This window comes from Pleuronectes platessa, chromosome 1 (genome assembly GCF_947347685.1).
Source record: "Pleuronectes platessa chromosome 1, fPlePla1.1, whole genome shotgun sequence".
Lineage (NCBI taxonomy): Eukaryota > Metazoa > Chordata > Actinopteri > Pleuronectiformes > Pleuronectidae > Pleuronectes > Pleuronectes platessa.
In genome coordinates this window covers 9772434-9787773 of record NC_070626.1, presented here as the reverse complement: position 1 = coordinate 9787773, position 15340 = coordinate 9772434, and the positions used below count along the sequence as shown (strand labels likewise).

At 41.0% G+C, this 15340-nt stretch overlaps 1 protein-coding gene across 5 annotated transcripts in view; it reads right to left on the bottom strand.

Moving 5' to 3' along the window:
• Positions 1 to 15299, bottom strand: part of adcy7 (adenylate cyclase 7) — a 55705-nt gene extending 40406 nt beyond the window's left edge. For 3 of the 5 annotated variants that reach the window (XM_053424132.1, XM_053424151.1, XM_053424159.1), the window contains exon 1: positions 15175 to 15299. The gene's annotated coding sequence lies outside the window, so the exon portion shown is untranslated. The other 2 variants (XM_053424137.1, XM_053424144.1) reach the window with 2 other exon arrangements.
• Positions 15300 to 15340: the final 41 nt, after the last annotated feature.

Here is a 15340-nt window from a genome sequence, read left to right as displayed (position 1 = left end):
AATGTCCTTTAATGAGCAAGTGTGAGCAAAGGGCACTGGGCAGGTATTTCTTCATTATAAGTAAAATAACAAACGGTTTGAGTGTCACCTAAGCCAACTTTTTAAATACCAAGTTGCCTCAGCACAAGGTTGACAGTGACTCACTAGTGTATATGTGTGGAAGTGCAAGAAGAGCTGTGCCACAAAAACACACGCACACACGTGTAGCAGGGAACAGAAATGCTGACTCTATTGTGCTAAGAGCAGTGTATGGCTGGGAACACTCTGCTAAGCCTTCAATTACAGCTGTGCAGCAGCCGAGAGGTCAGACGACGGGAGTGACGCAGGAGGAGCACAGAGGGATCTTATTACCTCAGAGTCCTCCCAGGAACTATGGATGGCTGGAGGAAGGGAGCCTGAGGAATTGACTAACAGCATCCTTGTCTCTCCACTGAATGTCTTCATTAGCACTCTGACAATATCGGTCCCTGAACCACACTGTTCTGAAATCCAACCTGAAGTCTTAGTCAAGCCTCCCCATCCTGATGGTCTTTACATTGGCTCTGCGTTCTCCAGCAGCACATAACTCTTTCTGGCTCTCAATAGAAGCCTTGTCCGGGGCTGCTGACAGTATGGGCCATGGCTAGAGTTACTCATTTTGCAAAAGCCACCCCTTACGTTTTGCCAAGGAGTGTGCACCAAAGCGTCAACGTTGCACAGCCACACTGTCAGGAATGTCTACAGACAGCAGCACCCTTCCTGGGGTTTCTGCAGCTGAGTGGGAAGAGGAGATTGGGTGAGGGCAAAGCTACTCCCACTGAGCATCTGTCTGCAGGAGCTCGCTTGAGATGACTGGAGTTTCGCTGCAGCCCCTCCCAAGTATGAGTCACAGTCTCACTCTGTGTTGCATATAGACAAAGTGTGGAGAACTAATCCTATGTGAGTGTATTACCCCAAAAGCCTATTTTTGAAAATAGAGGCAAAGGAAAGAGCTTGAAAAAGAGCTGACTTATGGTTGGTTTTCAAAAGACTCAATATTAAACTCTAGTCATCTAGATGCACATTCAACAGGTAAATGCTGTGATACTGTGTTTTTGTTCTAAATCTCATGAACAGACAATTACATTTTTGGGCACAAACGTTTACCACAAATACTACTTTTTTGCTATTTATTTATTTGATTAAGTTGATTAAAAATGTTCATTGGAGAAGCGTAGTTTGGTTTCCTGGCCATTCAGCTTGGAAGACATTGGAATTTCCCAATTTACTGAAGCCCAACTTACAATCTTCACTGAGCACCTTGTATTGAGAAAAAGGAAACCACACACACACACACACACACACACACACACACACACACACACACACACACACACACACACACACACACACACACACACACACACACACACACACACACACACACACACACACACACACACACACACACACAGTTGTTAGCAATCTTTGCTTTTAACTAAATTACATTTGCTACACCATGCAGCATAGCTGATGCTAATTACAGTCCACTGCCAAACGTTGTGGATTACATCGTCACCTTCAATAACTTGTAATGCAGAGTTGTATTTCTAAGCAGCCCCTGAAAACGTGTCGCCACCGGCCGTCTTGGTGGTGTGTGTGTGCTTGACTGGCAGCAGATTGCACCACTTTGGAGCCCTGCAGATTTAGAATATTGGAAATGAACCAGCAGAAGAACGACAAACACATTTCTCCACTAATCATACACTTTTTTTTTTTATCCTCCCACTCTTTTTGCACTTTTCACCTTTCCTCTCTCAGTTTATCTCTTCATTTCCTCCAATCTCAATGCGTCTCTGCAGAACATCCAAACAAAGAACAGGTTTCCAATGCTACGATAGCTCAATTGCGCAAAGGCCAACCGCACCCTCTGACATACAGCCGACCGCACACCATCTCACTTCCTTGGCAACAGTGACTCATTTCCCTAACAACGGTGCAAGGACAGTTTCATAAAAAAAGGAACCTGCCGCCGCTGCACAATCAGTCACAGATGGAAGCTGTTAAGAACACAAAGACTGGTTTAAGGTATGCCAGGACAAACTATGCGCTACAGTGTACAACCAAACAATTTACAGTATATATTTTTAGCCTAAGACCAAGAGGAAGCCAATTCATCTGGAAAACAGCAACATATGACAAATGAAACTATTCAAGTTTCATAATTATAAAAGATTTATCATCAATATCCAGCAGTAAAAAGTCAATAGACCTGTCAAGATAGCATCCTTTTTTCATATATTTGTTTTCATATTGTGTATCTTTGCCTTTATTTTTGTTTACAGGTTTGATCCCCTTGGTCATGAATGATACCAGTTTGCACAAATCTGTGGAGTGATGTTCTGCCAGTCTTCAGAAATGATTATTTTAGCTGCTCTGTGCTGGAGGGGCGTTTCACACCTCTACTCTAAAATACTCTGAAGGAGTTCTATTTGATTGACCGTCCAGAAACGAGTCGTTCTTACCCTTATCTCCTTTATAAATTCTTGTGTGGTTTTTGCAGTGTGTTTTGGATTATTGTCATGTTGGGCAATTCCTTTTCTGCTAAACTTCTTGAGACTTGGTGTCATCTATTCATTCAGTATATCGGTATACAAACTTTATCTATAAATGTCCTCTCCCCTACACCTTTAGCACTCATTCAGTCCCACATCAGCACACTTCCACCTTTATGTGTCGTGGTCAGCACTATGCCTGCTCAGGAAATTCCTCATCACGTGGAGCCATGCTGCTCGAGTCACAGCCCAAGCCAAAACTGAAGATGCCAACAGGTTATTGTTTAACCTTGTTCATGCGATTAGCCTCAGCTGACTTTTGCTGCCGTGGTCACAGATATTCTGACTGGATGTATTGAGGTTGAATTTCCAGGCCTGTTTGCTCAATTTAGTCTAACTGGTTTGTTTTAAAGGAGACAGCTTATGCTTTTTCAGTTTTCCTCTTTGCATTAGTGTGTTACAGATTTGTTGTGTATATGTAAAACGTCTGCAAAGTAAAACAGCCTAAAGTCTGCAGTAAAGATAGCTTGACTCCCCCATAGAAAAACCTGCTCCTGAAACGCCTCGTCAGTAGGCCGCCCAATACTTTGGATAATACACAGCCTGACAGCTAGTGTAGCGGGCTCCATAACAAAACCAGGTAAAGTGAGAGCAGAGGTCAACATTAGCTTCACGCTGGAAGAGTTTGACGAATCACAAAAGACATCAAATCAAAAAAACTATAACTAAATAAGACCTGTGTAAACTAGAGGACAGGGCAGTATCACAGTGCAGGATGGCTGACCTTTACTTCATCAATGGAGTAGCTTTCTTTTGACTACATGCGACATCTGAGCCTTGAGCTTTGGGACGCTCCACTGGTTCACTGCACCGCCCCGTGACAGCAGCGGACTGTGTGGTACTCTCACAAAGACGTAATGAGTGTGTATTGTGTGACACTGCATATCATGCTTACATGTTTATTGTCGCAGTGTCCTGGATAATTTAATTCCTTAAACAACATTTTTTGAGGAATTTAATGGCCAGAATTTAATGGCCCGCTTGCTAAACTAAATTTCATCACATTATGAAAAATGTCAAAGAGAGAAAGTTTTTATATCTGGATGTTGTGTTGCTATTTTCTGATTGTCAGGTATAAACCCAATGATATTTTTGTTTGAGTTTCAAATGATATATGAAGAAAAAAAGGAGGGCATCAAAATGTAAAATGTGTATTTAGCAACAATTATCAACTAACAGTTTCAGCATTGTAAAAAAATATGTGATATCTTATAGTGCATAGAATCCTGCAGGTCAGCCACCAGCCAGATCCCGCTGCATCTCTCTCTTGTATCTCATTGTCTCCACTCTAGGTCATCTCCGAGCTCTTCTTCTCAAATAGAGAGCCAATCCTGGCTAATCACTCATTAACCAGGCGAGCACAATGAATGGCTTGTTGAACCAGCAGAGCCTCCCGCTGGCATGCAAACACTACACATTTCTGAAAGAGAGAATGCACATACTTAGACAACACAAACATCAACCAAGAGCAGACCTCTCTCTGGCATATAAATAATCACATACGTCGCATTGATTGAGCTCCACAAGAGAAACTAATGATGCACAAGGCAAAAACTAATAATAGCTGTATTTTCTTGCATATTTAAACTCACCCACTTCCTGTAAACATTATGAAAATTATATACTTTTGTGCCCAAAAGCTGTTTACCTGCTGCATTGCAAAGTTCTCTTTTCAGCTAGTGTCCTCCGTTACTAATGTCTTTCAAAGGTAAGCGGTTTTTCAGCTCTAAAGTGAGTTCTGCAAACTCTGCGTCTCAATGGCACTTTTCCAGATGGGGTGCTCTCATAAGCATTGCATAATGTCCTTGAACCACAAAAAACACTAAAATTATAAAGGGGAAAAGAGAGAGAAGGAGAGAAAAAGAGAGAGAACGAGAGAGAGAGTGAGAGCGAGTGAAGGGGGGAGTGAGAGAGAGAGAGAGGGCAAGACACCCACACATCAGCATCATCCACACTCAAAAAGAGCATTTGCAGGAGGCTCATGTTGCCTGCAGGTATTTTAACATCCGATCGAGAAGTTGGACACAAGGTTATTTCATGTGGCTCAAAGCATTTTCACGATCAACACATTATCGCAACCAATGCATTGTGGGCATTATACAAGGTATAGGATTCTGAATGTATAATTGATTGTATCTTTTTGGTTATGAATAAATGATTCGCTTTTGAGTGTGAGCCGACTTTAAAGCACACTTTATCACCACACTGCTGAAGGCAGATTCATTTTAATTAGTATTTTCACAAAAAGGGACTGTGGGCGGAGAAGGCGCCCAGGAAATGGAGCAATTTAACAGACAACAGGGTGAAGAGGCATTTCTCTAATGGCACTCCAAAACATCCCATCTCATCTCGGCGGCACAGATCTTCTCCAAACAGCACAAGTAAAAGAGGGCACAGCCCTTTTGCGGCCCCTGAAGAGTTTTCCTGAATAACGTACATTAACGCTCTTGAAAAAATCTAACTGAAAATTAGAAACTACATGATGTCAATAGAACAGACAATAAAGAATACATTAGTTTATATAATAGCAACCTATACAAATATGCTGCCTTCATTTTAAAGCATTAATGGCAATTTAAAAAGAACGTGCCTTTCATCACTGCAGATTAACGTACTATATGTACCGTGTTTCACAATAATTATCGACACTGTGGGGGCCCACCATAATTTAATTTGTCCCACCACAGTTTCACAATGAACCCCCCCTAAAATTGGTATACTGCTCATTATAACATAATAGATCTTTAACTTGGTTAAAGATTATAGCAGATTTGCAGCATTATATAGCTTTATGCGGCACTATTTGCAGTGTGCTCTCTCACGCGATCCTCCTTAAAGTTGCTTCGGTGCACGCAGATATTCAGACATCATAGTTTGAGCTACTGTTGTGTGGCAAGCAGTACGGTTCTCTCGTTCTCATACAAAAACTTGTCCTGGACTGAATTAATTCCATGAGAATCGCTAAACAGACCATATTGTATTACTGTGTCCTGCTGAATGTGTGTATGTGACAGTTAGTGTAACTGTCACACACACAGTCTCAGTCCCTCAAGCAGACCAGCTGCACCGAGCTGAATTCATGTCCGTCTTCACACTAAACTTAGCAATGGACCATCTTACAGCTGGTTGTTTTGGTGCATTAGAACGTAACCACTGTGAAACAATTAGAACATTTTTGTGTTGTGTTTTTGTGTTACTGCCGTGTGTTCGCTATTAGCACTCCCTCTCTTCATTCGGCCTATAGGTCTCTCGACCACTGTTACTCTCTTACTCTCTCATTGAGTTGGGAAGTGATGATCTTTAAAAGTGTGTGAACAATTTACTTTTAAACCTCAAAGAAAGTTGTGTAATGCTGAGTTCCCATGACACAGCAGCACATTGTCACTGTAGTATGAACCTTAAAGTTGTTTACGATCCTCTGGTAAACAAAAAAAAGTTGAATAATGGCTCCAAAAGGTTTTCTCTTCACGTTCGTACCACAGTGATGTTGTGCTGGCTGTTCCTTGTGAAGTCAACTTTACACAGTTTTTAGCTAACGGTCTCTGAAGTAATAGTAGCTTTAATAAAAATGTTGACAACTTGTCTATCCTCTGTCTTAGCGATGTTTATCCAGAGAGGAGACGGCGCCGTCACATGAGCTAAACAAAGCACGGGATTGGCTGGTTTACTGCCCCCCGCCTCAGACGCTGCCACAGTTTGTTCCGTGCATTATAAGAGACCCGACTAATCGATTACTAAGTTAGTTGCCAACTACTTCTATAATCGATAACAATCGATTAGTTGTTGCAGCCCTATAGCAGGGACGGACTAAAGCCATAGGTTAAGTAAATATAATGCAATTAATAGGTGACCAAAATGAAACGTCCCATCACCTTGAATAAAATCCTTGATTCCTCTGGGTTGGAATATTGTGGTTTGATAATATTGTGCACAACATATATAACATAGGTCTAGTTGTTTTTAGACATTTGGAAGAAGAATTGTTACACAATATATCTTTAACTACACAATTTTCCACCGACCTGCTCATTCATAAGAAAATCTAATGAACAGCCCTTCAACATAGCACATTTGAAAAGCAGCTAAAATGGGAGAGTGGACCAGGTCCAAGGATATTTGAATCATCACCATAGAAACAAACATTTGCAAACAAATCTATTGCTTAAGGAATGTTAGCCTACATAAAGAAACAATGTTAATGTTCTTGTAAAAATAATCTTGCAGAGCCCATCAGAGCTGTTCAGATCACACGCGCATTTCTCTTCTTGAGTATATACCAGTTTGGGACTCAGAGCACAGTAGCCATTACTGTGATGTTCTGTGGTGGCAGGCATGTACACGTTGGGCTTATATGCAAGTGGAGTGGAATCCTAGAGTCCCCAGTAAAAACGGTGCTTTCAAGAAGCCTTGGTTGTCTTTGCGTTAGGGTGCTGACCAACAATGTTCCAGTTTGTGTCAAGTCAAAGATTGTGTTGTTGTCTTTTCCCTCTGTCCCATAATCTCTCCACCTATAGCTATCAAACAATAATAATTAGTAAAAATAAATAATAGCTTTGTTCTCCCCACCATGATGCACTGGCAGTTTGATAACAAAGTACAGTTGTGAAACTTGTTCAGGATGTGCAGAGATGCATAAACAAATATAAATCAGCACTAATAAGCTGCTGGAGGTCGCCATGTTACAGAGTAATGCTGTATCACTTTAATTGGAATCACAATGCAACACAATACAATGAATAGACGTTAAAAACAACAATTTGCCCTGGTGCGTGGCAGTTTGCTGTGCCTTTGTTTTGACTTTAAAAGTTGCTGTTATTTAGGTTCATCTATGTGGTGTCATGTCACTGACACCAGCATGTCTGCACTTGAAAAAACAAAAACCCAGACACAAGGAGAAGCTCCACAGAAATACCCTCAACATGTCAAGTCATTGCAAACCACTGAGTCACTGTGCTGCCCTCAGGGCTCCTCACTCCCTGTATGTGTCCTTCCACTAATTGGTGCTTTACAATTGTAACAGGGCTTTGTCGAAGCGTAGCTTGTCCTTATGATTTTAGATGAAACCAGACGTTAATATAAAACCACCTTGAATACAATCAAGTGATTTTGATTGAAGTCGTTAAAGGGGTTGATAGATAAACTCTTGCACACCAGTGATTTGTGATGATTTATGTGCCATAGTAAAGGAGACTAATTAACCCAAAACAATTTAAGATTAAAGGGATAGTTCAAAAAATTAAAATCCCCCATTATCTACTCACCACTATGCCAATGGTGGGTGAAAGGTTTGAGTCCACAAAACACTAAAGAGTGTTCCAGCCAAAGTGACCTCTTCTCCTTAATAAAAAAACTAAACATGCCTCCATACTGCTCGTGTCATCCAAGTGTCCGCAAGCCCCAATATTCATAATCGACTCGTAACAATTGCATTTACACCAAGTTTTATGCCTAAAACTCCACTACCAGAAGTGGGGATGCTAGCGAGCGTAGCCAGTTGTTATTGTCAGACAAGTACATTTAATATTCAAATTAATGGTCACAAGCTTGCGGTACTGACACTAAAGGCTTACAAATCACAACTACACTATCAAGAGATATTTTTGAGAGCAGATTCATGAAGAAGACCCCCAAAAACCTGAGCGCAGGATATGCCAAAGGAAACTGAGATATCACAAATTTACAAACAAAGTTTGAAAAGGTCTGAATTGTAACAGCTTTGAAGTCACTGATGCTAGAACGACCTGCATGGTCACAAGAGTGAGTCATAAATTATCCTATGGTGTAGCTTCAAAACTTCAGAACAGCCCTGATTTGAATCTTTACGAAAATATTTGGTTATAATAACTCCGGCCGAGCAGATCATTAGTCAGAAGTGTTATCTATGTGGTTTGCAAATTTTCTGAATGTGAGTGGCAGTGTCATTAAAATGTGCAGCTAGAATAACCACAAGCAGTTAATTCAAGTTTGTTTGAGTTTAATTTAAAAAAGTCAATAGGTAAAAGATGATAGATAGATAGATAGATAGTTGGATACTTTATTAATCCCGTGGGAAAAATAAGCATTCAGCAGCATAAAGAAAGATAAAACCACTTACTCAAAGTTTCCACTGGGCAGTAAAACAGTGAAGTGGGGTCTCCCGCAGATTTGATGCCGTCAGTGCCAGACGCCTTTGAGCCTTTAGAGCACCTGGTCCTGATGGCATCCTGCTAGTGCTGGTTATTTTTCTACAGTGGGGAAGTTTCCTGCAATTTCGTGACGCAATATGGAGGAAATCCTGGGAGTGAGAGATGGAGAGAGGCATCACCCATGTAAAGGTCATCTCTCCCCAACACTCCAGACTCATACGATCAAACCGGTAGGTACTGAGATGAAGTTAGGTTGATTATAAATAGATCAAATGAGCGTAAAAGGTATAAAAAACAATCCAGATGAGTTTGGTGGTTCCAGTGAGCAAGGCAGTAAGTGGCCTGAATCACAGACCAATGATCTGATGACCCGTGTTTTTGCTCTGACTTTCAATCCTTTCCCTTTTTAACACTGTGACTTGTTGTCAAAAATAGAAATTCAGTGGGTCGGAAAATCATTTTGAGGTTATGTTTAAAGCTAAAAGTGGAGCGTTGTGACTACTTGACCAAAAAACAACTATTAATACTACAGAATCCCCAAAATCACCATGTACAGGTTGCATGGTTGATCTCTCTCTTCATTTGCATGAACAAAAAAGCAGAATGTGAAAAGAAAAGGAGGGTTTATAGCATGCATCTCAAAGGCTGTGGTGAAGAAGGATTAGTGCTGATCTCCGGCTCAAAGCACCAGAGTCAGAGTTAATGAGTACGATTAGTCTCCAGAGTGTGTTCAGGGATTAGAGCACTGTCCACTAAGAGGACCCTTCTCATTTCAAGCCGGAGGAGGAGGAGGAGGAGGAGGAGTGGCGGCAGCGGGGCTGACGTAGAGAGCCTGCTCGAAAAGTGGACGAGGGAACGTGAGGATGAATGATTAGAGACAAAGGGAGAGAAAATGGGAGAGAGGGTAGAAGTGGCTGAAATCATTAGGGTTATGAGTGGCTAGATGCATTTGGGAACATCATAGGGTCTAATGACAACAGAAAATGCCTATTATGTGAGCAATCAGCCACTCTGTGTGTGTGTGTGTGTGTGTGTGTGTGTGTGTGTCTGTGTGTGCGCGTGTGTGATATTTCTCGACTGAGATAGGAAGGAGGTCTCCAACAGCATAAGGTGAAGTAGGTTTTTACCGACACCTCAAAACCAAGTCATAACTCTAAAACAGGGCATTAAAAGTGGGTCAGAAGGTGAGGACCGGCCGAAATGTCCTCACTCAGATAGCTGTACAAATACACACATTCGCAACCTTTGTTAAAGACAAATTATGCAACATAATTTTGCAGTACTACAGCACAAATAGGATTCATGTGGTTGTATAGATCTTTATGAAGATCTCTTACAGGAACAGAAATATTTGTCTTGCCTTTATAATAAACAAAATGTATGAAGAAGTTAGCTGTGGACTGAGAAAGATAATGAAAGCAGAACTAGAGTGTCTCTCAGCAAGAGATGGCTTCAGCCCTCGCTCTATAGAAGATGTTACATTCACATTTCCTGTGGAAGTTCTCCATATTTCCTGTCAAGGTCGCCGTTATTGTCAAGCACAGATGAGACGCTTGCAGACTAGAGGATGTGTTTAGGTGAGTTACACAAGACTGCAGCTTTCTCTTTAGCATCAGTGATAATGCATAGGACAACTAACTTTCCCAGTAATGAGTATAATTTATATCTGTAAAAACTCGGGAGGAGTTAGACTTAAAAGAAAAGCAGCAGTTTGTCAGCAACCATAACCTGGTCAGATAAACAGTACAACTAAGGATACAGACTGGTTAAAAAGATGAATAAATCCATTCACATTGATCCACAAAAGCCCAAAGTATTTGATTATCTCTTATTACCCGGAAATCACCTCTTCTTCACCGCACTAAAACAGTAGTTGTGCTGTACTGCCATGAGCAAGTTCTGTTTTTAATGTGACAATAAGAAAGAATTTCCAATAGTCCAGCACTAAACAGTGCTATAAACGCCTAAAATGGCGAACTGTACCACAACGAAGACTTGGTTGGCACTAGTGTTGCCAATTACAACACTAGAAAATAGGCCATACAAAAATGAGAGCAATCATCACTTTGATATAGGGTAAGTGCATACAGCTAGTTTAAATGTGTTATACAAATTGTATTCTTTTGTTAATGTACAAGCATCAGAATGATGTATCGGATGATACGCAAAGTCCAGGGATTGGGAAGGGGAAATGGTATTGGAACATCTGTACTAGATATAAAATATTCTGGAGGAAAAAAAAACGTACAAATTCTCATAGAAAACCCCTGAATGTAGAGAGTTCACTTTGGAATCACTGCTTTGTGCTACCTACACCGTCAGCTTAGGCTGCATGACGGAGGAAAAAAAGAGAAACACAAAACAACTCCACCACTGGTTATTAAGAGACTGGTCAAAAAACAACGGTGAGGATAGTCGACTGTGTCATCACTGCAAACAGCCCCAGGGCTATTCATGGCTTTTCTGTTTGTGTGAGCATGTGCTTGTGACCGTGCTGCCCAGCCTGCAACAGACGTTCCCTGTCCAGCTCCAGCAAAGTGAAAAATCAATCTATTAACATGCACAATCACAACAAGCTTCTCATCTTCTCAGAATGAGATACATCACAGCGTCACAATGGATAATTGCTCACTGATGGCAAATGCCAATGTATGTGTCATAATTTAGATTACAGCTTTTCTATGAGAGGACCCAGGCACCACAGCAGCGCATCGATCTACTGATCCATGACCAGGAATTTAACCCCTGCCCACGCTGGTGCCACTTTGTCATCTTAAATGCCGATAACACTCAACCAAACCAACTCTGTACCTCCGTACTACGATGCCCTCTTTCCCTCTCACTTGATTTTTAACCCGATGCATTTCCCACTCAAACATTTGTGACGTAACTGTTTTGCTATGCTCACTATTTAATGTCATGTGGCTTAATTATCCTATGCTTGCTAGATGATAAGAACGATGGGTAGCTGTCGTCATCACAGAAACCAGCTACTGCTAAACCCTTTAAGCCACCTCCATTTACTAGAGTAGAATTTGAAAACGGATTAATGATGTAATCGTCCAAATGACACCAACCCCACACACAAGCTATGTACGTCATCCCTATGCAGATGGTGACGCTATGTATGCTCTATATGGTCAGAAACATGAGGCCAAGTGTATCTGCACGCCCGGAGTTACAGAACCAGGAATGCAATTAACATCCCATCGCAGGGTTTCCACCATTATTTCTAATCCCGTTGTTTGATAACATAAAACAAGGAATTCAGTTTACAGTGCAAGTGGCTGTCGCTATTGAGCTTCAGCTAACAGCTTTAATCAGCAGAATTACACTCACATGTAGTTCTGGTGGAGGAACATAGTGCGATATGTTTTCACAAGATGTTTGCACAGCTACACAATCTGTGTTTGACTCAGAAGTTTCTTTCATCCAGTGTTTAGGCAACGCGACGATGCCAGGAAAAATCCACTTTAGGAAAAGTTACGGCCGAGGAACCGCGCTGGAGAACGAGGGCTGAGTTTGAACGAGGGATACTCATATTTCATACGATAATATTTACACTGTTGCCTGGCAGAATATTTGAAATATTCATTAGAACAAAAAAGTGGATTCAGATGTAGAGAAAATACCGTGTTGTGGTTTCATGATGTGTATATAAGCAGATTAACTGATATATTCGCCCAATTCAAACTAGAATTACATCCGCACGGTACACATTGGCCTTTGTCAGCCAATCACATGGCAGGAAATGGTCACAATATCCCCCTCTGAGTTATGGTGTAAAATAATAGCCAGAAATATGGCTTTATAGAACATTAGGACGTCACAGTGATTCTGACCATTTGGGTATAAATGTCATAAGTTCAACATTTTATCCAATAAGACATTTGTGTGAATTTTGTTTACATTTAGCGTTTAAATTATCGACTCCGGGCCAACATGTTATATAAAACCCAAGATTTTGTCCGGCTTTTATGTAGTTTTCTAAAATGTTGTAGTTGTATATATTTATTATTTATCTTATTCTATTTAGTTTGACTGATATTTGAGTGTTGAGTATGTGTATTCAATTATCTTAACTTTCTATTATTGGTGTCTTTTCTGTTACCGATTGTTCTGGTAACCATTTATCTCTGAATCCATGTGTTTTTATCCTATTTTTAATTCGATTTTAACATTGAATGTTTGTCAATCACCTGTAAAGCACTTTGAATCGGATTCGAATTGTTTGAAAGGTGCTATGTAAATACTGTTGTTATGGGGCAGATGAATGGACGGGCGAATAACCCCAAACATGATGCCTCCAGCTACAGGTGGCACTGCAAGGAGACATAAAAGCCATTGTTTGGGTGGCTGGATCATTTGATTGTATGTATATAAAGCCATATCATTTATATACATTGTCTCCTCCTTCAGTGTTGTGTTAGGTGGACATCTACATCCACAGCGTTCACATCAGCTGGCCTGCAGCATTACAAACACACAAGGTGGTGCATACTGCTGGGTTAACAAAAACAATGGTGGTTGACAGTGACTCCACATGCCCATGTTCACCATTTAGAAAACTGTGTTGTCGTCAACTGCACAAAAGCAAAGTCAGTCCTAAATTGACTCGCCTCTGAGCAGCCACTGTGATACACTTAAACTGACTGAACTGACTTAAACTACGAACAGCATCTCAACCGACTCTTCATCAGAGCGTAGGTTCGATGAAAACTGTCGACAGGATAAGGTCTGCGAGTTATCCAGAATAATTTTTCACAACCACAAACACCATCAACAACATTCATTTAAAAAAACATCTCATGGCAATTTCCACAGTAAAATGCAGCAGTACAACAAACAGCTCTGTGCTATCCATTGTCAGTAATTAAAACAGCAGGGATGGCTGCATCTTTTTCAATGACATGTTCAAGGCCATTCTGTGTACGATGGCTTTAGGTCAAACAATACTGATTTCTAAAAGCCTTCTTTATTCAAAACCATCTGTGACGCAGGGAGTGAAGGACAGAGCAGCAATGTAACAGCCACATCTTTTATAATCCAAAAAGCGAGTTCTCTTGTTCAAATATGAATACAATCTGGTTTTTATTATGTGGCCCTTCCACAAAGAGACTCAAATCACTAATGACTCTGAAATGAGAGGTTAGATTCACTGCTAAGCTCATGAGCTTTATGTTCTATTAGGAAATATAAAGGGAAACTATAACAGGAAGGATCTTAGACAGCACGGCTGCACTTTTACATACTTCAAAAAAAGGCTTTACTTCCCTGAAAATATTTTGGGGTTGGCCGTATTTGGAAGAACACGAAGTCACTGACAACTGACAACACAAGATGACATGGCAGACGTGTGCAGGTTTCATTGCTGTGTCTGTGTACAGACACATCGCCAAGGAAATTATCAGTATTCAAAAATAATGATAATCTCCGAAAAGACAATGGAAGCCCATTTTGTTAAGACACATCTTGAAGTCGTTGTAATGAGAAACTTTCCCATAAGAATGACCTCCCAAATCAAAATAATGACTTACTATGTCAAAATATTCTCTTACAGAAAAATCGACATAATCAAAATAATGACCCAAAATAACGATTACAACCTTAAAATAAATCTCAAAAATAATGATGAGTTACTGTCTCAAAATAAAGATCTAACTAAAAAATGATGACTAGCTTGAAATAACGATTTATTGAGATAACATTTTAACTGACTAACATAAAATAGTGAGTTACTAACTCAAAATAATGACTTATTTTAACAAAATAATGACCTAGTATAACGAAATAATGTCCAATTCAAAATGACTTAGTAGGTTAATATAATGACTTGGTGTCTTGAAAAAGATGACGTACTAAATCAAAAACGATGACTCTATCTCATAATTTTGACTTTTTAAAACCTCATATTTTGGATTTAGCACCAATCTTGTTTTCAGTGTCACGGAGGCTGATCCCCTCCGTGTGTTCAAGCAGGCACAGGAAGAAGAGGGCACATGAGGTGGTGGCCACCCGGGGCTGGTTCACACATGGTGATTAAACAGGAGGGAAACAAAGAGGGACTTCAGCTCACATACCTGCCCGCACTGTCAGCCGGGACACGAACACGGACGAGCGGGTGGACTCGTGTCCGTGGAGCCGATTAGCTTTAGCTCCTGAAGTCCAACCAGACCCCCACAGAGCTCCACTCAGCCCCACGAGTGAGGATGGTGAGAGCAGGGCAACCACCAACACACACACACCAATAAGTTGAACTGCTCCTTCAGTTTCGAAAACCTTTGAATGAAACTCCACCAGAACAAAAATCAAAAATATAGTCTCAGCGAGAAGTTCTTTCCGACGAACGAAACAAGGGTTTGGACCGTTTTTGGGGGGGCTCTCAACTAACCTTCCTCTTTCAAATCAGTTCCAGCTCCTTCCGGCTTCCACACCTTGTCGCTATGTGAATATGAAATGAACTTTCAGTGTCTTACCTGCTGGGGCGGGTCACATCCCGCGGACAGATCTACAGGAGCTGCTGGAGGTGGAGGTGCGGGGCGGAGGAGAGCGTGCTGCGGTCCCCGCGCTCCTGCTGCTGCTGCTGAGCGGAGCGAGCACGCCACACCTCCATCTGTCACACGTGGACGCGCACGTTACCGA